At 44.6% G+C, this 23,907-nt stretch overlaps 1 pseudogene; it reads left to right on the top strand.

Annotated features, from left to right (window-relative positions):
* LOC128369678 (nuclear receptor ROR-alpha A-like) overlaps positions 1-18,067 on the top strand; it is a 154,550-nt pseudogene extending 136,483 nt beyond the window's left edge.
* The last annotated feature ends 5,840 nt before the right edge of the window (positions 18,068-23,907 follow it).

Below are 23,907 nucleotides of genomic sequence, written 5' to 3'. Positions count from 1 at the left end.
GCAGCAGTTTCTGGTCATTTTTTTACTTCTGTCACATTTTAACTCACTGTGGTTTCATGTTTCTCTTTCTTCAACCATGACTATATGCTGATGTAACTCAGTTATGTCTTCATGCAGTGTGACAACATTTAACCCTCTGAACCCCAAATAATACCTCTTATTTTTAACCATTTGTCCTGAAAAAACTGAAAAACTGGCGTAATCATCAGATTCTCAAGTTTCAGACGGTACCTGAATGTGTGTTTTTATAAAAGGATAAAATCAGAGGAATTCAATATCTGTTTTTTCTTTTTTCTAATTTGATGATTTATAGCTTTAAGAGACAGGCAGGGAGAGACAGGTCAGAAATCTCTATCACCAATAAGACCTGAGCAATGCTGATATTAGGACAGATGTTTCCAGATGTTTCCAGATGTTTTCAGATGTTTCCAGATGTTTCCAGATGTTTCCAGATGTTTTCAGATGTCTCTCTGCTTGTGTGTCTCTCTGCAGCTCAGATTGAAATCATTCCCTGTAAGATCTGTGGAGATAAATCATCAGGGATCCACTACGGAGTCATCACCTGCGAGGGATGCAAGGTACCAACTCACTTCCTGTTGAGCCCCGTCGTCATGGAGACGCTCATTTATCTCTTATCTTTCTGTTGGAAGATCACACACAGTCCCGCTTCATTTATGGGTTTCTTTACATTTTCATTTCTTTGTCATATTTTAAGGTTTCCTCCTAAAGAGTCCAGATGTTTATTAGGTTTATTAGAGACAAGGATGTCAAATAAATAAAATAAATAAACTGACCTCAGATTTTCTGAGATTACAGTCGTAAATGTACAAGATAAAAACTGTGATATTCTTGAACCTTCAAATTCAAACGTTTTTTGATCCACTTTGAGGATTCATTATATAATCTGGTGTCTGGTGTAAAGCTTTCAAAAGGGAGGAAAGAAGGAAGGAAGGAGGGAAGGAAAGGAGGGAGGAAACTGAGACTGGTTCAGACCATCAGTCACATGACCATCAGTCACATGACAGGAACACACTGAGGCTGCATCCTCGAAGTGCGCATTTAGAGGCCGATTACGTCACAACGCCGCGTGAAGACTGTCCCAATTCGAAGAGTCCTTCAAATGCAGCCCTGAAATGCGGCCTTCTTTTCCCTCTTTTTCGAGGATGCATCGCTACTATCCTTCGCGGCCTCCCATATCCCAAGATCCTTTGCGCGAGACGTCTTTCTCGTCTTATGGGAGGGAACAGCTGGTGACGCAACCAGGAAATGCCTCGAAGGCTAGACCGTCTCATTTAACAACGGTTGATGCGTCCTTCGGAGGTTCCTCAGAAGGATGCATCCTTCGAAGGCCGCAAAGGCTGCGTACTTCGAAGGATGCATCCTCGGATTGGGACACAGCCTGTGACTGGTTCAGACCATCAGTCACATGACCATCAGTCACATGACCATCAGTCACATGACCATCAGTCACATGACAGCTTCTCCTGGTTTCCCTCCAAAAACACAAACCAGGAGAGTTTGTTGAGCTGCTGCTGGAACAGCTGCTGGAAGCTGGAGGCTCGTTTCACAGCTACAGACAGAGCTGCTTATAGAGATTCATATATGGGGGGGGGGGCCCCTCTGGATGGAGACTCAGGATCACAGGAGCCAAATTGAACATGTGTGTGTGTGTTTGTGTGTGTGTGTGTGTGTGTGTGTGTGTGTGTGTGTGTGTATTAGTATATATGTGTGTGTGTGTGTGTGTGTGTGTGTGTGTGTGTGTATTAGTATATATGTGTGTGTGTGTGTGTGTGTGTGGTGTGTGTGCGTGTGTGTGTGTGTGTGCGTGTCTGTGTGTGTGTGTGTCTCTCTGTGTGTGTGTGTGGTGTGTGTGTGTGTGTGTGTGTGTGTGTAATGATTCTTCCTGTTCATACTGAGCATTAGATCCTTCATCATGTTTACAGGAAGTGATGGAGGACTAAACCCACAGTCCACAGTTAATATGAAGCTTCAGTGTCTGAATGTGAAAGAAAAGGAAAGAAGAAAAAGGGGGAGGTGGAAGAGGGAGAAAAAAACAAGGAGGGGGGAGGAAGAAAGTACAAGAAAGAAAGAAGAGGAAAGAAACAGGAGGAGACTTTAAATGTGTGAACTGCTCCTTTAAAGTCTCTCTCTCTCTCTCTCTCTCTCTCTCTGTCTCTCTCTCTCTCTCTCTCTCCCCTCTCTCTCTGTCTCTCTCTCTCCCTCCCTCTCTCTCTCTCCACCCCCCCCCCCCCCCCCCCCCCCCCCCCCCCCCCCCCCCCCCCCCCCCCCCCCCCCCCAGGGTTTCTTCAGGAGGAGTCAGCAGAGTAAACGCTGCGTACTCGTGTCCTCGACAGAAGAATTGTCTGATCGACCGAACGAGTCGTAACCGCTGCCAACACTGCCGTCTGCAGAAATGTCTTTCAGTGGGGATGTCCAGAGACGGTGAGACACACACACACACACACACACACACACACACACACACACACACACACACATACACACACACACACACACATACATACACACATACACACACACATGTACACACACACACACACACACATACAAACATATACACACACACACACACACACACACACACACACACACACACACACACACATACAAACATATACACACACACACACACACACACACACACACACACTGTCAGTGGGAATGTCCAGAGACGGTGAGACACACACACACACACACATATACACACACACACACACGTACACACATATACACACATACACACACACACACACACACATATACACACACACACACACGTACACACATATACACACATACACACTCACACACACACACACATATACACACACATACACACACACACACACACACATACACACACATACACAGATAACACACACACACGCACACGTAATAAAACTTAGTAACACACACACACACACACGTGCACACTCTCACGTGCACAGACATCTGGCCGTCAGCATTTAGTAAACAGAAACTAAACTGCTGGTTGAGTTTCTTCTTCACGCTCTGAATGAGAGTTGATTTATAATCTCACTTCAGTCTGTTAAACTGTTCAATGAACTGTTTCACTATGAACCAGCTCAGCTGCTGAGTATACATATTTATATTAGAATAATAAGACAAAATTAAAATTAAGTTAGGAAAGCAAAGCTTACAGCTACTCTTACCTTTCTTGCATTTCACACATTGAAAATGTTTTTCTCATGTGGTTAGAGCACAGGTGTCAAACTCATTTTCATTCAAGGGCCACATACTGCCCAATTTAATCTCGCGTGGGCCGGATCATTAAAATGATGGAAGGAAGGAAAGATGGAAGGAAGGAAGGATGGAGAGAAAGAAAGACGGAAGGAAGAAAGGACAGAAAGAAAGAAAGATGAAAGGAAGGAAGCAAGGAAGGAAGGAAAATGAGACAGAAAGAAAGGAAGGGAAGATGGAAGGAAGGAAGGACAGATGGAAGGAAAGAAGGAAGAAAAAGAAGACAGAAAGGAAGGAAGGCAGGGAAGATGGAAGGAATGGAGGAATAAGGAAAGTGGGCCAGACTGGACCCCTCGGCGGGCCGGATCTGGCCCACAGGCCGCATGTTTGACATCCCTGTGTTAGAGGGACTGAGGGCGGAACCTAAGTTTGTTGTTGCCATGGTTTCCTTCTGACCGGTTATTGTGTGACACGCTATGAAGCCGGCTAACTTTATTTTCCCAAACACCCGTCCTTAAATGATAAGTAAGTTATGACAATTGATGTTTCACTGATTGTTTGTTTGACTATAACCTGTTTATTGATTATGTAAATCTGACGTCATTTATAGACTTTAAACGGCAGTTATAGCACTCGTTAGCACTCGTTAGCATTATGCTAGCACATTTCTATAACGGTTATAACGGTTTTCTGTTATTAGCATAGACTGTATATAAGAAGGTTATTAGTGCCATAAATAGCAACAACTTATTTTATCACCATTAATTAACACATTAATATATTACTTTGAGAGAAATTGTAATGTTTATTGATGTCACTTCTTATGTTTATTGAATGTTTTTGATTTACACGATAGCCTCCAGTTACATCGTTTACCACTGTTGCCATGGTGATTAACGCGTTACCGTTTATTATATTGTTTCCAGACCATACACACCTAAATATCATCATATCCTCACATCATCCAACTCCAATCATCTATATACCATCACCTGTAACATCTGCTGATAGATAATTATAATGAAATGTTGGCTAAATGAAAAGCTCCAGTCTCTGACTCTTTACTGGGAGTCTCCGGTTCAACCAGTAAACAGTAGAAAGTGCTGAAGAGCTGCTACAGATGTTTTATGTTAGATTATGCAAAATAAAAATACCTTTCAAACAGAAACTCCGCGACCATTTCATCCCTTTTAGCTCTGGATGAAACTTCATCACAACGCTGAAGTTTCGATTTCCGATTCGGCACTTAAGGGGAAAGTTAAGGGGGAATGAATTTAACCTGCAATGCGACTGTTTGCTCACTAATTGTCAGGTTTTTGTGACACTTCTAAGACATTGCCTTTGTCTGAAAGCTATTATTGTGTTTGTGAAACTTTTATTTTATTTGTGAAAATGCTAAAGCTTCCTTCCTTCTGTCCTTCCTTCCTCCCTCCCTCCCTCCTTCTTTCCTTCCTTCCTTCTCTTTCTTTCCTCCCCCTACCTTCCCCCTTTCTTCTTTCCTCTGTCCTTCTTTCCTTTCCTTCCTTCTTCCTCCCTTCCTCTCTCCCTCCTTCTTTCCTTCCTTCCTTCCTTCCTTCCCTCCTTCCTTACTTCTCTCTTTCTTTCCTCCCCCTACCTTCCCCCTTTCTTCTTTCCTCTGTCTTTCGTTCGTTTCCTTCCTTCTTCCTCCCTTCCTTCCTCCCTCCCTCCTTTCCTTCCTTGACTCGATGCTGCCTCCTCTCTCCTCTCTCCTCTCTCCTCTCCTCTCTCCTCTCTCCTCTCCTCTCTCCTCTCTCCTCTCTCCTCTCCTCTCTCCTCTCTCCTCTCTCCTCTCTCCTCCTCTCTCCTCTCTCAGCTGTAAAGTTTGGTCGGATGTCTAAGAAGCAGCGTGACAGTCTGTACGCGGAGGTGCAGAAGCATCGCCTGCAGCAGCAGCAGCAGCAGCAGCAGGGCTCCCTCCTCCTGTCTCACCCCGGCCTCGGCAGCCTGAGCCCGGCCGAGTCTGAGCCGCTGTCTCCTCACTACGGCCTCTCCTCCGCCGGACTCACTGAGCTACCCGACGAGCTGGGAGGATACATGGAGCACGACTCCTCCCCAGAAGGAGGCTCCGTCTCCTCCAAGGTAGGAAATGCACCAAATGTCAGAGCGGTCACACTCATCTTCATTCAAGGGCCACATGCAGCCCAATATGATCTGATGTGAGCCGGATTATTAACAGGAGGGAAGGAAGGAGGGAAAGAAGGAAAGAAAGAAGGAAGGAAGGAAGGAGGGAGGAAGGAAGGAAAGAAGGAGGGTAGGAAGGAAGGGAAGGAAGGAATGAAGAAAAGAAGGAAGGAAAGAAGGAAGGAAGGAAGGAAGGAAGGATAGAAGGGAGGAAGGAAGGAAAGAAAGAAGGAAGGATAGAAGGGAAGAAGGAAGGAAGGATAGAAGGAAGGAAAGAACGAAGGAAGGAAAGAAGGAAGGAAAGAAGGAAGGAAAGAGGAAGGAAAGAGGAAGGAAAGAATGAAAGATGGAAGGAAGGAAGGAAAAAATCAAGATAGGAAGGAAATATGGAAGAAAGGCAGATGTAAAGAAGGAAGGAAGGAAGGAAGGAGGGAAGGAAGGAAGGACAAAAACAAGACAGGACGGAAAGATGGAAGAAAGGGAAGAAAGACAGATGTAAGGAAGGAAGAGAAGTCAAGAAGGAAGGAAGTAGGAAAAGAAGACAGGACAGAAAGATTGAAGGAAGGAAGAAAAGACAGAAAGGAAGGAAAAAAAACAGAAAGGAAGGAAGGAAGGAAGGAAGGAAGGAAGGAAAGTGGGCCGGACCGGACCCCTTGGCGGCCAGTTCTGGCCCACGGGCCTCATGTTTGACCCCCCTGATATAAATAAACTGCCTTTCAGTGATGAGAGGAGATGAGAAGTGATAATATGAACTCCCTCTGCCTGAAACAGACAGACTCTGGAGGAGGAGGAGGTGGAGGAGGTGGTGGAGGAGGAGGTGGAGGTGGAGGAGGAGGAGGGGGCGGGTACTACCTTGACATCCAGCCGTCTCCCGACCAATCAGGACTGGATATCAACGACATCAAACCGGAGCCGCTGTGTGACTACAGATCAACTAACGGCTTCTTCCCCTACTGCTCCTTCAGTGATGGAGAGACTTCACCCACTACCTCCATGGCTGAGCTCGGTGAGTACAGGAGGAGGAGGTGGAGAAAGAGGTGGTACAACAGGAGGAGGAGGAGGAGAAAGAGGTGGTACAACAGTAGGAGGTGGAGGAGGAGGAAGTAGAGGAAGAGGTGGAGGATAAGGAGGAAGTAGAGGTAAAGGAGGAGGAGGTGGAGGTAGAAGAGGAGGAGGATAAGGAGGAAGTAGAGGTAAAGGAGGAGGAGGTGGAGGTGGAGGAGGTAGAAGAGGAGGAGGTAGAGGAAGAGGAGGAGGTGGAGTAAGTGGAGGAGGGAGAGGAGGAGGAGGTAGAGGTGGAGGAGGTGAAGGAGGTGGTACAACAGGAGAAGGAGGTACAACAGTAGGAGGAGGTAGAAGTGGTACAACAGGAAGAGGTAGAGGAGGAGGCGGAGGAGGAGGTGGAGGACGAGAAGGAGGAGGAGATGGAAAAGGAGGTGGAGGTAGAGGAGGAGAACAAGGAGGAGGAGGAGGTAGATGACGAGGAGGTAGAGGAGGTGGAGAAGATGGAGGAGGAGGAGGTAGAAGAGGTAGAAGAGAAAGAGGAGGTGGAGGTAGAGCAGGAGGAAGAGGAGGAGGACCTCTTCCTCCTGCTCCTAAACACAGAGAGAATATTGGACTTTACATTTAGCAGCTGGACAGAAACACGATGAACTGATGAATGATGATGATGATGATGATGATCAGTAACTGCTGGATCATATATCAGTGATGAGTTTAGTTCTCAGTTAGTAAAAGAAGAAGAAGAAGAAGAAGAAGAAGGAGAAGAAGGAGAAGAAGAAGAAGAAGAAGAAGAAGAAGAATCTGGTTTTACTCTAACGTGATAAAAATAAATAAACTAAATAAAAGATCCAGCGTGAGGCAGAAAGCTGGAGGAGGAAGAAGAAGAAGAGGATGAGGAAATATCATGAAAGAAGTGGAGCAGACGGAGAGGAGGAGGAGGAGGAGGAGGAGGAGGAGGAGGAGAAGAAGAGACAAAAGAAAAGAGAGGAGGAGGGAGGGAGGGGGGGGCTGTGGGGCAAACAGACAGAAAGGTGGTTTAAAATAGCAGGAAGGAAGGGAGGAGAGAAGGAAGGAAGGGAGGAAGAAAAGAGAGAAGGAAGGAAGGGAGGAAGGAAAGAAGGAAGGAAGAAAAGAGAGAAGGAAGGAAGGAATGAAAGATGTAGGGAAGGAAGGAAGGAAGGAAGGAAGGATGGAAGAAAGGGAGGACGGACAGATAAAAGGACAGAAGGACAGAAGGAAGAAAAGGAAGAACTAAAGAGGGAAGGAGGGAAGAAAAGAGAGAAGGAAAGAAGGAAGGAAGGAAGGACGAAGGAAAGGAAGGAAGGTAGGTAGGAGGGAGGAAGAAGGAAGGAAAGGAGGGAGGAAGGATGAGAGCTGGAGGGAAGAACAAACACTGGAGGAGGAAGAAGAAGAAGAAGATGAGGAAATATCATGAAAGAAGTGGAGCAGACGGGGAGGAGGAGGAGGAGGAGAAGAAGAGACAAAAGAAAAGAGAGGATGAGGAGGAGGGAGGGAGGAGGAGGAGGGAGGGAGGGGGAGGGAGGGAGGGAGGGGGGGAGGAAGGAGGAAGAGGAGGGGGGGGGCTGTGGGGCAAACAGACAGAAAGGTGGTTTAAAATAGCAGGAAGGAAGGAAGGGAGGGAGGAAGGAAGGAAGGAAGAAAAGAGAGAAGGAAGGAAGGAAGGGAGGAAAAAAAAGAAAAGACAGAAGGAAGGAAGGAAGGAAGAGAAGAGAGAAGGAAGGAAGGGAGGAAGGAAGAAAAGAGGGAAGGAAGGGAGGACGGACAGATAAAAGGACAGAAGGGAAGAAAAGGAAGAACTAAAGAGGGGAGGAGGGAAGAAAAGAGAGAAGGAAAGAAGGAATGAAAGATGGAAGGAAGGAAGGAAAGGAAGGAAGGTAGGTAGAAGGAAGGGAAGAAGGAAGGAAGGAGGAAGGAAAGCAGGGAGGAAGGATGAGAGCTAGAGGAGGAAGAAGAAGATGAGGAAATATCATGAAAGAAGTGGAGCAGACGGAGAGGAGGAGGAGGAGGAGGAGAGACAAAAGAAAGAGAGGATGGGAGGGAGGGGGGAGGGGGGGAGGAAGTGGAAGGGGGGAGGAAGAGGGGGGGGGGTTGTGGGGCAAACAGACAGAAAGGTGGTTTAAAATAGCAGGAAGGAAGGAAGGGAGGGAGGAAGGAAGGAAGGAAGGAGAGGAAGGAAGGTAGGTAGGAGGGAGGAAGGATGAGAGCTGGAGGAGGAAGAAGATGAGGAAATATCATGAAAGAAGTGGAGCAGACAGAGAGGAGGAGGAGGAGGAGAGACAAAAGAAAAGAGAGGATGAGGAGGAGGGAGGGAGGAAGGGAGGGAAGGGGGGAGGAAGAGGGGAGGGGGGGGGGCTGTGGGGCAAACAGACAGAAAGGTGGTTTAAAATAGCAGGAGGTTGGAAACTCATCTTCAGAGCTCATTAAAGTGTGTGTGTGGTAATTAGCTGTCTGTTAATTAGAGCCGATTGGGACGTGGCCGGGCGCTCGCTCTGGGAAATCATCTTCTTACGCTCCCCGGAGATTTATTTATTTTTATTCACTTTTTTCCCCCTTTGACAAAAAGCATTTATCCTAATACCCCCCCCCCCCCACCCCTCCTACCCCCCCCCCCCACCCTCGAGCCCCCCTTCCTCCTCCCTTTTCATCCAAACAGAGGCTTTATTAGCTGTCCTATCGTTCTGTGCTGTTATTTAATCCATTCATTCATCGCTGTAACAATTAATTGGAAGGAATGAAAGATGGAAGAAAGGAAGGGAAGAAGGAAAGATTTAAGGAAGAAAAGGAAGGAAGAAAGGCAGGAAGACAGGAAAGATGTAAGGAAGAAAAGAAAGGAAGAAAGGCAGGAAGACAGGAAAGATGGAAGAATGGGAAGAAGGAAAGGTGGAAGGAAGGAAAGATGGAAGGGAAGGAAGGAAGGAAGGAAGAAAGGAAGAAAGGGAAGGAAAGATGGGAGGAAGGAGGGAAGAAAAGAGAAGGAAGAAAGGAAGGAAGGAGGGAAGAAAAGAGAAGGAAGAAAGGGAGGAAGGAAGGGAAGAAGGATAGATGGAAGGTAGGAGGGAGGGAGGAAAGAAGGAAGGAGGAAGGAAGGGAGGAAGGAAGGAAGAAAAGAGAGAAGGAAGGAAAGATGGAAGGAAGAAAAGGAAGGAAAATAAGACAGGAAGGAAGGAAAGGAGGAAGGAAAGATGGAAGAAAGGAAGGAAGGAAGGAATGAAAGATGGAAGGAAGAAAGGGAAGAAGGAAAGATGGAAGGAAGAAAGGCAGGAAGACAGGAAAGATGGAAGAAAGGGAGGAAGGAAGGAAGAAAAGAGAGAAGGAAGGAAGAAAGGAAGGAAGGAAGAAAGGAAGGACAGAAGTAAACAGGGAAGGGGAAAAAGGAAGGAAGGAAGGAAGGAAGGAAGGGATGGAGGGACAGGAAGGAAAGATGTAAGAAAGGAAGGAAGGAAGGAATGAAAGATGGAAGGAAGAAAGAAAGGGAAGATGGAAAGATGGAAGGAAGAAAGGCAGGAAGACAGGAAAGATGGAAGGAAGGAAGAAGTAAACAGGGAAGGGAGAAAGGGAGGAAGGAAGGGAAGGAGGGAAGAAAGATAGATGGAAGTGGATTTATCTGCCGTTTCCATGGTAACCCTACCTGTGTTTGCCCATATGGGGTTTAAGTGGGATCAGTCTGGACCTTTGTCTTCTATCTGAGGCTCACGGTGGTGTGTGTGTGTGTGTGTGTGTGTGTGTGTGTGTGTGTGTGTGTGTGTGTGTGTGTCTGTGTGTGTGTGTGTGTGTGTGTGTGTGTGTGTGTGTGTGTGTGTGTGTGTGTGTGTGTGTGTGTGTGTGTGTGTTTCAGATCATCTGGTTCAGGTCATCTCTAAGTCTCACCTGGAGACGTGTCAGTACCTGAGGGAGGAGCTGCAGCAGATGAGCTGGCAGAACTTCCTGCAGGACGAGGTGGAGGCCTACCAGAGCAAGGTGGGTCAACCTGGGTCCTTACTCCTTTCCTTCCTTCCTTCCTCTTTTGTCCTTACTCCTTTCCTTCCTTCCTTCCTTCCTTCCTCCCTCCCTCCCTCTTTACTCCTTTCTTTCCTTCCTTCCTTTCTTCCTTTCTTCCTATTTTCGTCCTTACTCCTTTCCTTACTCCTTTCTTTCCTTCCTGCCTTCCTCTTTTCGTCCTTACTCCTTTCCTTCCTTCCTTCCTCCCTCCTTACTCCTTTCCTCCCTCCCTCCCTCTTTACTCCTTTCTTTCCTTCTTTCCTTCCTTCCTTCCTCCTTTCCTTCCTTCCTTCCTGCCTTCCTTCCTTCCTTCCTTCCTATTCTCCTCCTTCCTCCTTCCCTCCCTCTTTACTCCTCTTTCCTTCCTTCCTTCCTTCCTTCCTCTTTACTCCTTTCTTTCTTTCCTTCCTTCCTCCCTCTTTACTCCTCTCTTTCCTGCCTTCCTCTTTTGTCCTTACTCCTTTCTTTGCTTCCTTCCTTCCTTCCTTCCTTCCTTCCTTCCTATTCTCCTCCTTCCCTCCTTCCCTCCCCTCTTTACTCCTTTCTTTCCTTCCTTCCTTCCTTCCTTCCTCTTTTCGTCCTTAGTCCTTTCCTTCCTTCCTTCCTCCTTTCTTTCCTTCCTTCCTTCCTCCTTTTCTCCTTCCCTCCCTCTTTACTCCTTTCTTTCTTTCCTTCCTCTTTTGTCCATACTCCTTTCCTTCCTTCCTTCCTTCCTCCCTCCTTACTCCTTTCTTTCCTTCCTTCCTCCCTCTTTACTCCTTTCTTTCTTTCCTTCCTTCCTTCCTCTTTTCGTCCTTACTCCTTTCCTTCCTTCCTCCCTCTTTACTCCTTTCTTTCCTTCCTTCCTCTTTTGTCCTTACTCCTTTCCTTCCTTCCTATTTTCCTATTCTCCTCCTTCCTTCCTCCCTCCCTCCCTCTTTACTCCTTTCTTTCCTTCCTTCCTTCCTTCCTTTCTTCCTTCCTTCCTTCCTCTTTTCGTCCTTACTCCTTTCCTTCCTTCCTCCTTTCTTTCCTTCCTTCCTATTCTCCTCCTTCCTCCCTCCCTCCCTCTTTACTCCTTTCTTTCCTTCCTTCCTTCCTTCCTTCCTCCTTTCTTTCCTTCCTTCCTTCCTTCCTTCCTTCCTCCTTTCCTCCCTCCCTCCCTCTTTACTCCTTTCTTTCCTTCCTTCCTTCCTTCCTCTTTTTGTCCTTACTCCTTCCCTTCCTTCCTCCTTTTCTCCTTCCCTCCCTCTTTACTCCTTTCTTTCCTTCCTTCCTCTATTGTCCTTACTCCTTTCCTTCCTTCCTATTTTCCTCCTTCCTCCTTTCCTTCCTTCCTCCCTCCTTACTTTCCTTCCTTACTTCCTTCCTCCTTTCCTCCCTCCCTCTTTACTCCTTTCTTTCCTTCCTTCCTTTATTCCTTCCTTCCTTCCTTCCTTCCGATTTTCCTCCTCACTCCTGTCCTCCCTCCCTTCCTCCCTCTTTACTCCTTTCTTTTCTTCCTTCCTTCCTTCCTTCCTTCCTTCCTTCCTTCCTTCCATCCTATTTTCCTTCATTCCTTCCTTCCCTCCTCCCTCCTTTCCTCCCTCTCCTTCCTCCCTTCCATCCTTCCTTCCTTCCTCCCTCCCTTCCTTCCTTGACTTGAGGACAACAGGAGGGTTAAGGACATCTTCATACTCTTCAATCCCAACTTCCCTTTAACTTCCCTTCACTTCCTCCAGTGTTACTTCCTGACGTTGTTTTCCTCTCTGTGGTGTTGCAGCCTCGGGAGGTGATGTGGCAGATCTGTGCCATAAAGATCACCGAGGCCATCCAGTACGTCGTGGAGTTCGCTAAACGTATCGACGGCTTCATGGACCTCTGTCAGAACGACCAGATAGTGCTGCTGAAAGCCGGTAAGACACTTTAACATTAGAGACCCAGAACATGGTGGGGTCTAATAATGGTCGGTACTTTGGGTCTCATTGTGCTGCATGGTTCCATACTTCAGTGTTAGTACTAGGGAGTACGAGGGAGTACTAGGGAGTAGTAGGGTGTACTAGGGAGTACTAGGGATTACTAGGGAGTGCTAGGGAGTACTTGGGAGTACTAGGGAGTGCTAGGGAGTAGTACGGAGTACTAGGGAGTACTAGGGAGTGCTAGGGAGTGCTAGGGAGTATTAGGGAGTACTAGGGAGTATTAGGGAGTAGTAGGGAGTGCTAGGGAGTAGTAGGGAGTGCTCGGGAGTACTAGGGAGTAGTAGGGAGTGCTAGGGAGTACTAGGGAGTATTAGGGAGTACTAGGGAGTATTAGGGAGTACTAGGGAGTACTAGGGAGTAGTAGGGAGTGCTAGGGAGTACTAGGGAGGGCTAGGGAGTACTAGGGAGGGCTAGGGAGTGCTAGGAAGGCTACTAGGGAGTAGTAGGGAGTGCTAGGGAGTACTAGGGAGTACTAGGGAGTGCTAGGGAGTGCTAGGGAGTAGTAGGGAGTACTAGGGAGTACTAGAGAGTACTAAGGAGTGCTAGGGAGTGCTAGGTAGTACTAGGGAGTGCTAGGGAGTACTAGGGAGTACTAGGAAGTAGTAGGGAGTACTACGGAGTGCTAGGGTGAAACAGAGAAGTGAAACCATCTTCTCTGCAGAGTTAATGTGCGGTGACTTGATTAACTCGATGACATCATCTGGTGACATCATCAGGTGACACATTAACCATCAGCGTTTTCTCTCCGCCAGGCTCTCTGGAGGTCGTCTTTGTCCGGATGTGTCGGGTGTTCGACTCTCAGAACAACACCGTCTACTTCGACGGGAAGTTCGCCGGTCCCGAAGTCTTCAAAGCTTTAGGTGAGACTCCTGCTGCCCCCCCCCCCTCACTTCCTGTCACAGAAAGAGTCCAAAATAACAGATAACAGCTGTCACGTCTAATAAACTCAACAGGAGCCGAGTTTAGGATCAGTGGGAGATTTGACTTTTCTCAAGCTGTCTCATCAGAGGAGGAAAGTCACAAAGTACATTTACTAAAGTACAGTAATGAGGGATTTTATACTTCTACTCAACATTTCAGATGAATATTGAACTTTCTACTGAACTACATTTGTCTCACAGTTGATTAAAAGTAAAACAGCTGATATATTTTATACATTATAATGGCATTAGATCAGTATGAAGAATTACAAGGTTAGGGTTACTGGGGATTTCCACCGGGTCCGTCAGCAGCGCGGAACGGCTGCTCCACGGTTTAGCTCCGTCCTCTGCCCAACGTCAACTCACACTGGGAGCGTTACAGCAGCGGAGCTCTGGGAGAGAAATCTACCTTTTAAAATGACGTTGCACTGTTAATACAGTAATTACGGCAGCCCACTCAAATCTACCGTAATTACTGTAGTAGCAGCACAATCAAATTCGAACGAGTGCCTTTAGTCTACCGTAATTACTGTAGTAGCAGCACAATAAAATCTGAACGAGTGCCTTTAGTCTACCGTAATTACTGTAGTAGCAGCACAATAAAATCTGAACGAGTGCCTTTAGTCTACCGTAATTGCTGTAGTAGCAGCACAACTAAACCGCCCAATTTTGTTAACTTGCTCAATTTTGGTTGATTTGGTAATTTTCTTTGATGTTTGTGGTGATGTCATCTGTCAGTAGCTACGTAGCTAGATGGAGTCTTTATCTATTCCTGTTTGTTGCTGTAATACGATCGGGAGGCTGCACGGGTTGTTTTATTTTGAAAGACGGAAGTTTTATTATGCCGATTCTGTGTCTGACTTCCTGTCTGGTGCAATCTGCTCTGTTGAGCTTGTGAGTGAGCGAGTTAGAAACGGCTCCGTCAAAAATAGAAATGCTGCGGATTGATAGCTGCTGAGATGCTGCTGAGGCGCTGCTGGTGGAAACACTCTCATTGATTATAGAGGCACTGATCAGCTCCGGTGACCGAGGCGCAGCTGTAACGCGCCGCTGACGGACCCGGTGGAAATTGGGCTTTAGGGTTAGGACACGATCTCCCTTGAAAGCCTACTAGGAGATGGTCAGGGGGAAGTCGTGGTGCATCGGAAAACAGGGCTCCCCCCAAAAAAGCCACTGAGTAATTCGACCACTGCAAAGGGTCAGTGACACAGTGACACAGTGTCAGCGATGTCTCCAGTTTGCTTGTTGTGTCTAAAATGTTGAGCTGTTGAGATATTTGAGAGGCTGGAGCCATTCAAATGTTTGGTCACTATTTCTGAGTCACATTCCTGCAATGATTGCTTGTTATTGAACATAGTTTTTGGGGGGGCAATTATTAGCTCAGCAACTCAGCAGCCAACTAACTTGCTACATGTTTAGTTGTAGCTGCTTCATTTACTCATCACTGTTGCAGCTTTTTATGGTAAATGGACTGTACTTAATACTTTCTAGTCTTTGCAACCACTCAAAGCACTTTACATTACATGTCATTCACCCATTCACACACTGATGGCAGGAGCTACCATACAGGGTGCCAACCTGCTCATCAGGAGAAAGTTAATCATTCATTCTCATTCATACACCATTGGCGCAGCTGTTTGGTTCAATGTGGGGTTAAGTGTCTTGCCCAAGGACACATTGACATGTGGACTGGAGGAGCCGGGAATCGAACCACCAATCTTCCAATTGGAGGACAACCAATCTACCTCCTGAGCCACAGCCGCCCCTTTTTATCTTTTTAACGTGCCTCTTATGAAACATGTCTTATGAAGCAGTGAGATGACGAGATAAGAATAGAATATTTATTTGTCACATACAAACTGTACAGGTACAATTGCAATGAAATGAATTGCGACAATCCAGATTGTGCAAGCAAGAGTAAAAACAAGAATATAAATATATGCATAAATATGTAAGAGGAGGGAGAGCTATGTACATATTTATCAACACTATGGAAATATATACAGAAGTGTTGAATCTTTGGGTGAAAGTCAGGTTAAAAAGTTGCTGCAAACAAACAAAGAAGTTACTGAAAAGTGTGTGTATGTGGTAATCACTGTTTCCCTCTGTGTGTGTGTGTGTGTGTGCGTGTGCGTGTGTGTGTGTGTGTGTGTGTGTTACCAGGTTGTGACGACTTGATCACATCAGTGTTTGACTTCGCTAAAAGCCTGTGCTCGCTGCATCTGTCCGAGGACGAGCTCGCTCTCTTCTCAGCATTCGTTTTGCTCTCTGCAGGTATGTTCATTTTACCGTTATGGCTCAAATAGAAGGGTTCATTTTACCGTAATGGCTCAAACAGAAGGGTTCATTTTACCGTAATGGCTCAAACAGAAGGGTTCATTTTACCATAATGCTTGAAACAGAGGGTTTATATTACTGTAATAGCTCAAATAGAAGGGTTTTATTCTACCGTAATGGTTGAAACAGAGGGTTTATTTTACCGTAATGGCTCAAATAGAAGGGTTAGTTTACCGTAATGGCTCAAATAGAAGGGTTTATTCTACCGTAATAGCTCAAATAGAAGGGTTTATTCTACCGTAATGGCTCAAATAGAAGGGTGTATTTTACTTAGAAGGTATTATTTTACCGTAATGACTCAAATAGAAGGGTTTAATCTACCGTAATGGCTCAAACAGAAGGGTTTATTCTACCGTAATAGCTCAAATAGAAGGGTTTATTCTACCGTAATGGCTCCAATAGATTTTTTTTTTACTGTAATGACTCAAATATAAGACAACCCTGATTATAAGAGGACCTCTCCTTTTTCCAGCAGGTGTTTATGGATAAATACTTTTTGAAGATGCAACACACGTTCACACTCTGTCACGCTGTCCTCTGTTTTTATCACAGTTATTATTCATTTAGGTAATTTAGAGACACAACATTGTAAAAGTTTATAGACTGTGACGCTGCCATCCTGTGTTGTTGTTGTTGCACGATGATGAAACAGAGACAAAAGAAAAAGAAAAGTCAGAGTCGACTCAGAGGCTCGACTGATGATTCAAATCAGTAATGTTTAGGGGGGCAGACTGTCTGTTTTTCTAACCAACACAAGCTGAACAACCGTGTGTGTGGTTCTGTGTGGGTGTGTGTGTGGGTGTGTGTGGTTGTGTATATGTGTGTGTGTGGTTGTGTATATGTGTGTGTGTGTGTGTGTGTGTGTGTGTGTGTGTGTGTGTGTGTGTGTGTGTGTGTGTGTGTGTGTGTGTGTGTGTGTGTGTGTGTGTGCAGACCGGACGTGGCTGCAGGAGAAGCTGCAGGTGGAGAAGCTGCAGCAGAAGACTCAGCTGGCTCTGCAACACGTCCTGCAGAAGAACCAGAGAGAGGACGGAGTGCTGAACAAGGTACACACACACACACACACACACTGAGAAAACACACACACACACTGAGAAAACACACACACACACACACACACACACACCTCTTACCTTAAAGGATTTAACTAAGTAGGATAAGAAAACCTTGAACTAAATCTTCACCCTAAAAATATAATGATTTTCATTATGGTCCCCACAAAGCAGGCGAGTCCCCACTATGTGAGTGTGTGATCAGAGTCCCCACAATGTCAGGAAAACAAGAACACACCATATATAAGAGAATTAGGATCTAAACATAAACATAAGTCAGGATGCATGTATGTATGTGAGTCAGACCATTTTAAGGCCCATACATTTAAACAGTGGCCTCACGCTGCCCCCTGGTGGACGGATTGTGAAATACAAACTCATATTTCCTACACTTTCAGATTCATTTGAACTCAGCAGCTTCTGACAGAATAAATCCATCTATTGAACAAACAGAGCTGCTGTTTTTATGTCTGCAGTGAAACAGTTCAGACAGTTTCAGACTCTTTTCATCAGCTGTTAAAAGTTTATAATAAATATCTGATGAACTGATCTGTTAATGTTAAAGCTCTTCTTTTGTCTCCTCCTTTGTTTCATCTCCACTCCTGTTTCTTTCTTCCTCTCTTCCCTTTTTTTTCTTTCCTCTCTTGTTTCCTCTTCTCATCTCCTCTCCTCTCGTTTTCTCTTCTCTCGTTTCTTCCTCTCCTACTCTCCTTGTTTCCTCTCCTCCCCCTATCTCTCCTTCTCTTCTCCTCCTACTCTCCCTCCTCTCTCGTTTCCTCTCCTCTCCTCTCCCTCTCCTCCTCTACTCCTCCTCTTTCTCTCCTTTTCCTCATCCTTTCCTCCTCTCCTATTGTTTCCTCTCCTCTCCCCTCTCTTATCCTCCTCCTCTCTTCCTCTATTTCCTCTCCTCCTCCTCTCTCCTTCTCTACTCCTCTCTCCTTCTCTACTCCTCCTCTCTTATCCTCCTCCTCTCTTCTTCCCTACTCCTCCTCTCTTCTTCCCTACTCCTCCTCTCTTATCCTCCTCCTCTCCTCCTCTTTCTCCTTTCCTCCACTCTCCTCCTCCTTTCCTCTTCTCTTCTCTCCTCCCCCTCCCCCCTCTCTCTCTCTCCTCCTCCTCCTCTCCTCTCTCTCTCCTCCTTTCCTCTTCTCTCCTCTTATCCTCCTCCTCTCCTCTCTCTTGTTTCCTCTCCCCCTCTCCTCTCTTATCCTCCTCCTCTCCTCTCATTTCCTCTCCTTCTCTTCTCCTCCCCCTCTCCTCTCTCTCCCCGTCTCTTATCCTCTCCTCTCCTCCTCAGCTCAGATTCAAGGTGTCAGCGTTGCGTTCCCTCTGCAGTCGTCACACAGAGAAGCTCTCAGCGTTCAGAGCCGTTTATCCCGACATCGTTCGGACACACTTCCCTCCTCTTTATAAGGAGCTGTTTGGAGCCGACCTCAGTCTGCAGCCTGATGACTGACCGGTGAACACACACACACACACACACCTACACACACCTACACACACACAGACAAACACACACACACACACACACACGGAGCCGACGGACTTTAAGCACAGCGATGGAGATCAGGACGATGACACAGCTACTGCACTCCTTCTCAACACAAAGAGACAAGAAACTCCTCCTCCTCCTCCCCCTCCTCTGGGTTTGGATGCTGTGAGGACTCAGGTGGCTCCTCTCCACCTGCTTTAACACACATCTGGTATCAGACTCAGCTCTGACATCACCTCTTCTTCTAACAGTTACTTTAATTTGAAGTGAGTTCAGTAGATGCTGCTGGGAGTTTGATGAGCTGCTGTCACTCAAAAGTTAAAGCTGCCCTGTGAAGTTTTGTGAAGTTTTACTAGAACAGTATGTAAAGGGTTAAACCTCCACCTTCCTGTTATTCTGCAGGTGAACTAATGTTCTGCTATTCATCCTAAACATTACTAGTTTAGAGATCCACAAACTCCAACAGGGTAACTTTAACTTTGTGAAGCAGTTTCTACTCAGAGCAGCTAATAAGATCAAACTTCCTCCACTCTTACCTCTTTTCCACCGAGCTGGAGCTGGTCCAGAGCCTGACTAAGCACCGGTTCTTTGCTTTTCCACCGCCAAAGCTCCAGCCCCGAGCCTCAGAACGGGAGCCAGAGCAAGAACCAACTATTTGCTGGTCTAAAGCAAGAACCGATTAGAGGGCTGGGGGCGGGGCTAACGATTATTAGCCGGGCTAGCGGGGTTAACGTTCATTAGCTGACTAGCGTGGCATTTACAGAGGGTTAAAAATTTGTTGATTAAAAGTTCTATTTTTATCATTTTTTTGCCAGAGCTGTCGTCTTTTTTTCTTCTTCTTCTTCGTTCCCAGCAGGTTAGATGCCTTGCACCATATTGCTGCCTCTCACTGGTGAATCATGGAAGTGCTTCAAAAGCGTGCGCTGGCTACGTTATACAGTGATGTAATCGCGTGGCTCCTTGCCGGTGGAAAAGCAACAGGTTCTTAAGAGGTGCTTGGATTAGCACCAATTTAGCACTGGCTCCGAACCAGCACTGGCTCCGAACCTGCACCGTCTCCAGCTCGGTGGAAAAAAGGGGATATCTGTGATCACCAACATCTACACAGTTTACAATCAGCCAAAGGTTCAAATTTTTAGTTTCTGCTCAAATCTGAACATCTTGCAGCTGAAATACAGCAGAACCAGATGTGACTCATCATGGAGGCGTTTGTGGTTTCATATGAAACACATAAACAGAGTGATAACGCAGGGTGTTACACAGTTATATGTCGTATTTAACTGTTAGGTGCGGCATGAAGTCACACGTCGAGAGAAACAAAAACCCACAGAAATCGAGATGAGTGGCACGATGTTTGGCTTTCGTGGTCAGCGTGGCAGTTTCAGGTGCTTTGCTTTGACTTTGCTGCGGCAGACGTGTCAAGCTGCATCCGTGCTGCTGGATTTCAGCTGTTACACCCCATTATTGTGTGTGTTTGAGGGAGGGAAGGGAAGGGAGGAGGGGGGGGTTTCCACATCATATTAACTGAGTCATATTTGTCTTGTATCATCTGCTCCATGTCGTCTGCATTAATTTAGATACAACCCCTCCCATAAAATTCAGCCTGACTGTCAACAAGGACTTTAAAATACAGTTTTATGAGAGGTAATATTTGGATTTTGGCTTTTTTTTTTTGATGTTTGAGCGTCTCTGTGCAGGATGATGCATGCACAGAGTACCTACCATCATGATTTATGACATCACAGCTAATTCGGAGCCAATCGTGGTCCAGTATGCAATACTTGACAGCAGTGTGATGTGGAAACTTGAAGCCTGCAGGTCACAAATGATGAGAATAAGGGGAGGAGGGAGGAGGAGGGGGGGGGGGGGTTTCCACATCATATTAACTGAGTCATATTTGTCTTGTGTCATCTGCATTATTTTAGATACAACCCCTCCCATGTCGTCTGCATTATTTTAGATACAACCCCTCCCAAAAAAAAAAGAAGACTGTCGACAAGGATTTTTAAATTACAGTTTCATGAGTTGGTGCTGAACATTAGAGCTAATATTTGGATTCTGGCTTCTTTTTTGGATGTTTGAGCGTCTCTGTGCAGAATGATGCATGCACAGAGTACCTACCATCATGATTTGTGACATCACAGCTAGTTCGGAGCCAATCCAGTGGTCCAGTATGCAATATTTTACAGCAGTGTGATGTGGAAACTTGAAGCCTGCAGGTCACAAATGATGAGAATAAGGGGAGGAGGGAGAGGAGGGGGGTTCCACATCATATTAACTGAGTCATATTTGTCTTGTATCATCTGCTCCATGTCGTCTGCATTATTTTAGATACAACCCCTCCCATGTCGTCTGCATTATTTTAGATACAACCCCTCCCAAAAAATTCAGCTTGACTGTCGACAAGGATTTTTAAAATACGGTTTCATGAGTTAGTGCCGAACATTAGAGCTAATATTTGGATTTAGGCTTCTTTTCTGGATGTTTGAGCGTCTCTGTGCAGAATGATGCATGCACAGAGTACCTACCATCATGATTTGTGACATCACAGCTAGTTCGGAGCCAATCGTGGTCCAGTATGCAATATTTTACAGCAGTGTGATGTGGAAAGGTCACAAATGATCAAAGAATGATCAAAAAAAAAAAGAACAATATTATTTACATGTTTAAATATCCTCGATGTTTTTTAATGAAGTAGAAAGAAGAGAAGAGAAGATGTCATTTTAAGAATTTTAACAAAAAGGTAATTGAATTGGTTTTTTTTTGTGGGAAAAAAAATTATTAGATAAAAAAAAATATTGATGTGTTTTAAGATTTATTTTGAAGGATTTGAAAAGCTGCTGTTTCCTGTTTCCTGTTTGTAATCAGCAGTTAAAAATGTTTCTATGGTACAATTTCAACAGCAGAACTTTTAACTTTTATCCTTCATGATTCTGCTTGTTTTTCATTCATCCTCTTCCTCCTCCTCCTGCCTTCATCATCCTCTTCCTCCTCCTGCCTTCATTCATCCTCTTCCTCCTCCTGCCTTCATCATCCTCTTCTTCCTCCTGCCTTCATCATCCTCTTCCTCCTCCTCCTGCCTTCATCATCCTCTTCCTCCTCCTGCCTTCATCATCATCATCCTCAACAAACAGCAGCATCAAACACACACAGCAGGCAGCAGGAGTCTCTAACCAGCAGTTAGTCTGTAGCACCATCTAGTGGCTCTGACGGGGAAGTGCAGGTTGTTTTCTCTCCTCTCTCTCCTCTTTGAGTTTGAAGTTTTTAAACAGTCAGTACTTCAGAGGAGGAAACAGAGCTGCAGGGAAATCATTCATTATCAAATTATTCCAGTTCAATAAGTTAAATATCCTTTAAAGTTAGCAACTCACAAGATTCAAGATTCATTTTATTGACATTCATGCAAAGCAGAATGAAATTAGGAGCAAAGCACAGATAAAATACATTGATATATATAAGAACTGAATACATAATTTACATAATTAAAGAAATAATATAGTTAATCACAATTTAAAGAAAATCAAAGGCTATTAGTGTAAAATTGGATAAACATTGGATAAATTGCTTTGTCTATAAAATATTGGAAACAGGGATAAATGCTCATCACAGTATATAAAATAATCTCAGGTGATATCTTCTAGTAATAATAATTTGATATAGCACTTTACAAAAATATAAAATAACAGATCAAAGTGGAATGAAAGAATTAAGAATATTAAATGTTAACAACTCTCCAAAATCCAAAGATATTCAGTTTACAGTAAAATCAGAGAAGAGAAGCTTGAAGCAGATAAATGACCTAAAGGATCAACCATTCCCCAACCTGAAAGACTTAAGCCGAATTATTCTCAATGTTCTGCTTCTTAATGAGACAAATCAGAGCTAACATCATCAAACGTCATCATCCCTTTCGTTAAAAACTTCTCATAACTCATCGCCACAGATTCATTCAGCTTCGTGAGAGCAATAAGAACAATAGAGAACCTATGCAGAGTGGAGAGATGAACATTCGTTGCACTATAGAGTCGATCTACTGCCGACCGTCGTGTGTTAGTCTCGTCTAGTCTCGTCTAGTGTGAACATTTAGTTTCAACCATATGAGGAGCGACTGATCTCTCATCCTTCATTACAGCTGGATATGAGACACATTACAAGAGGATTTAAGCTGGAATAATCAACCTGCTTTATAATAATTGTACAGCAGAGTTTCTTATCCATGATAGGTGTGTCTTGATACATTACGTGCCATTATGTATTTAAAGTTCCTACTGACCCTGAACTAGACGGCACTGTAAGAAATGAGGCTCAAAAATCACTCAGCTGTCTATAAAGTTAGTTTAATTTAGATAAATTGAGTCCATATATTCTAAAGTTAGAGTCTGTTTAGAAGTGAATTCCTTCAAACAGATAATAAACATGAGGTTTGTGGACTCTGCAAGTTTTACAGCAACCAAAAACAATTTCCATACACAAATGGCAGTAGTGTTGAGTTAAGACAAACCTTCACCGGTCCTTTAAAGGTGTTAAAAGGTTAAAAGGTGTGTTCAGCACGTTTCAGCCAATAGACGACAGGAAGCAGGAAGTAGACTTCCTGCTTCCTGCCAGGCTTTTCTGTCCTGGTGTTTAAAATCTTCTACTTTCCTCCTCAGCAACTCGTTCATTTAGGTTTCCCACTGGTTTTCCCGTTGTCAGGTGACGTCAGCAGTAAATTGTTCAGGTCTTTACGCATACGATGATCCAACTTCAAACCATAAAATATAAAATCCTTTATTTCATTGTTAAAGTTACAGGTTTAATCTTGTATTTCAGAATAAGCAAACATGTCTTTTAGTCAGCTGATTTGGATTAACACCACCAATCAATAAATCTCATCATGTTTCCGCCACCTGCTTTCATCTCACTTTACATCCGTCTCAAGGTCCAAAGCACAATAATAGAAATCTGTATATTTTGGGCAAATAATGAACATGCCTTTTTTTAGCCATAACTGAATGTCAAGCAATAATGTAAATGTTGTATATTTATCTTTGTGTATAGTTTGAATATATGGCATGTTGATGCAGATTCTAATTTATAAGATTTAATTTGGAGGTTTTCTTTTGAATCCTGCGTGTTTTTCTTTTTTTTATTTCTGTCAATTTTTAAGTCATCGCATATGCAGATGATACTCTTTTCTCCCTTTATGTCAATTTATCGGTTTTGGCCATTGTTCTGTAAGTAAGTTTATTGGTTATTCTGTACAGGCCACTTGCTCTGGATGCCTAACTGAGCGTCAGACTTTGTATCCGTTTGATTGATATGCATCATTATGTATAATATCTGGTTTGATATATATGTGCTGCTCTCCTCTAGGTTATTTAGTTTAGTTGCAGAGAGAGCAGCATTTTTTTTGTGCTTTTAAATATGCGTATGGTGCTAGGTTACCTTTTGTTAGCAGGGTCTTGATTTTAAACAACTATGCCACATTCTATGTTTCTTCACAGGGTAACATAATAAAAGGGAAAATTCAGTTTTTAAAACAACCTGGCAGTCACAAACATTTTCAGCATATTTTACGGTTAACAATCTTTACTCAGAGGCTTCAAAAGTACAACCATGATCTTATTCTCTCTGCTGATCAAAATATTAATGATGTAATTTGGTTGGAAGAACAACAGACTGACAGTAAAAACCACAGACTGTATAAAAGAAATGGACGTAACATCCGTGACGTCACCCATTGGTTTGTGGACTGCTGCTCGGAAGCCAATAGTTTCTAATCTAGGCAGCGCCATCTTCAAAATTTCAGGTGCATGCTGGGAAAA

This window comes from Scomber japonicus, chromosome 1, assembly GCF_027409825.1.
Source record: "Scomber japonicus isolate fScoJap1 chromosome 1, fScoJap1.pri, whole genome shotgun sequence".
NCBI classification, from domain to species: Eukaryota; Metazoa; Chordata; class Actinopteri; order Scombriformes; family Scombridae; genus Scomber; species Scomber japonicus.
This window is presented reverse-complemented; position numbering and strand designations above follow the sequence as displayed.